This window comes from Acipenser ruthenus, chromosome 24 (genome assembly GCF_902713425.1).
Source record: "Acipenser ruthenus chromosome 24, fAciRut3.2 maternal haplotype, whole genome shotgun sequence".
Taxonomy (NCBI): Eukaryota; Metazoa; Chordata; class Actinopteri; order Acipenseriformes; family Acipenseridae; genus Acipenser; species Acipenser ruthenus.
Genome location: NC_081212.1, coordinates 24173657 through 24176584, shown reverse-complemented (window position 1 = coordinate 24176584; position 2928 = coordinate 24173657).

Here is a 2928-nt window from a genome sequence, read left to right as displayed (position 1 = left end):
TGTTTGGTATTCTAAATAACCGCATTCAGATAAAGTAGTATTGATGCTGGTCATTTTTGCATGGAAACACACTGCATGAGAAAGAGCAGTGAGAGAGAGAAGATGAAGATAAAGCGAGGGAGTGAAAGAAGCTCACGAAACATTAATTCAATTAGCCCTCTGCTGGACCCCCTGCTGAATGAACGCCAGGGGTTTGAAGTGAGTTAACGAGCAGAGTGGGATTGAGGGAGCAGGCTGGAACTGCCAAAGCTGTTTGAGGATAGAGAGCTGCCAGCGCCGTGCAGGAAGGCTCCTTAGAGCATGCTATCTATCATTCTTTACCTGGGCAGTGATGTTCTGTGTGAGCCTCCACTGCTTTCAACGGTCACGGTTTTGAATTGCATAAGGCGCACGCATTTAGGGTAGTGTTCAGTGTCCATTGCATGCAACAGCAGCACTAAACTTATAATTAGATTCGATAACACTTTATTTTGAGTGTCATAAATATTTAATTAATTAACCATTTGCTGTTCATTCCATGTTAATGAACAGTCAATGGATATACATGCATGTGTGTATCATTAGACATACAAAGACTGGTATGTGGCGTTACCGATATTATTCCATATGCTAGCCACACTAATAATGCGCATTTAAACCACATCATTGCCATTCACAATCTCATTTCAAACTGTGATGATCATGTGAATAGGGTATTAGTAGCTTTGCATACCAGTCTTTGCTGGAGCAGGAAACTACCTCAAAAAAACATACTCAACATACATATGAAATATGAGTTCAAATGGCAGTCTAATCATAGATACATGCATGGCATATCTATTGACTGGTTATTAGCCTGTAACTAAATTTCAGCAAAAGGTTAATCGCATATTAACTAAATACTTATGCCACTCAGATTAAAGCGTGACCCTAAAATTCATTCAACAGTAGTGGATCAATTACTGACAAACACAGCTCTGTGTACAGTTGTGGAGCGATGGTGGACATGAGCTCTAAAACAAGCCGGGCTTGAGAAGCTTGGAAGTTTCTCTTCCCAGACTTGGACGTTTCTGTAGGATTGGGATTTTTTGTTGCGCACTCTCAGGTGCGGTCACCCTGAACCTTAATAATGATCACTGGAACTGTGGCCATGTGTGAAGATCACATGAAAAGCTTGAAGAGAGACTTTAAAATGAGGTTCCTGTAAGCTCTGGACTGTCAGACAGAGTTGTGATCAAATTTTTAACAATCTTAAAAAAAAAAAAAAAAAAGTAATGCTTTTGAAATACCCAAAGAAGGGCATTGCCTGGGAACACTAATCCCCATTACTCCCTCCCTCTCCATCTGGGCCAAGTTTACTAATCTCGAGCACCTCTGCAAGTCTGAATTTTTTTCCTAAACTCTACGTTTTTACAGCTAACAAAATCCTTTTATAAATATTCCGTCATACACTTCCATATGTTTTGAAGAAGCACATATTATAGTATTAAAAGAGGTTGAAGGCATTTTACTCTCCAGGTAAAATTATCTAGGAAGTGCAAGCATCACAGACCACCTGAAAGACATATACACTGCTAAGAGCGAATAGGTTTGTAAATTGTGGCTGCCTATCCTCTCTTGGTTGTAATGAAGGAGTTCTCAAGTCTCCAGAGGTGAAAGACTAGTGCACTGACCCTCCAAGTATCCTAGTTTTAAAAGATGAAGAGGTTTTGTAATCAGAGAGTCTTAGCTCCCATTAACATTACATTCCTCAGGTCTCTTGTCTATTTTTCCTGTCGGTTGCTTAGTTTCCTGATCCTACCTGAATTCTATGAGCAGTAAAGGGAGTGCCAAGCAGGGGGGCCCTAATACCTGCTGCACAGGAAGTACAGCTACAGTGTGGCAGCAGGTTGGACAGACTTCACCAGAATCAAAAGTGATAATAAACACTGTAGAACTAAATGATAGAATGACAACTAACTTGCAAGAGGTTTTTTTTTTTTTTTTTTAATTATATGATAAGAGAGGAAATGGACCTTCCTTTAAATCACATCACAGTTGCTGGAGTTACTAAATCTACAAAAGCTACTCGGAGGTACTCATGTTAAGCAAGCTGTCAGAAAACAATCCTCATTTCTTTTTTTTAAGTTAATTGTATCTTGACAGATGGCATTATTTAAACAAAAAAAAAAAATTCTCAGCAAAAATAAACCCAGAAATACAGAGCAGCCTACAATAGGGCAGTCAAGTTAAGAGCTGCTGGATGTAATTAAAGTATATCATTGTGACATAATTCCTCTGCTAATTGCGTAGCAAATACTACCCTCGATCACGCTCTCATTAAAACTGAGGGGGAAGAATAAAAGCAATACTTTTATTTATATATATATACCGTGAAGGGTAGAGAAGTGGTTTAGAAATGGCGGGCACAGTTAATTAAGCATTAATACAATGGTGTGTTGCACAGCACAGATAGAAAGTTGTCAGCCAGACTTTTCTCTTCAGGCAGCTGTGAGGCAACAATGCTCTCTGTTGGTGACTTTGTAGTACTGCACAGAGAGAACTGCTGCCTTCAGTGGCTTGGCTCCAGCTCTTCATAATGGAGCAATAACCCTAGTATTTGAAACATTTCCAAATCTTGCTACGGCTCCCAGCATAGCAGTCACATTATGAGAGATTCAATTAAAAGGTGTGGCTTGCAGTCTGTAAAGGGATGTTCTCTCACAGAACTTTGTGCAATTTTCTTCGGACTCATATCTGTCAACATTGCAAATCAGTAAGAGTAAAACTTTATGAACTATGTTATTTTTTTTTTGCATTTAGAAGAATCTACAAAGTATTTATTATTGAAGAACAAAATACTTGCCAGCATCTCTAACATTAAATCAACTATCAAAACACGCAGCACAGCAGTGCAAGATGAAAGTGTTTTAGTGTGTGCGTGTTCTCATCTACAATACCGGCTCTAAA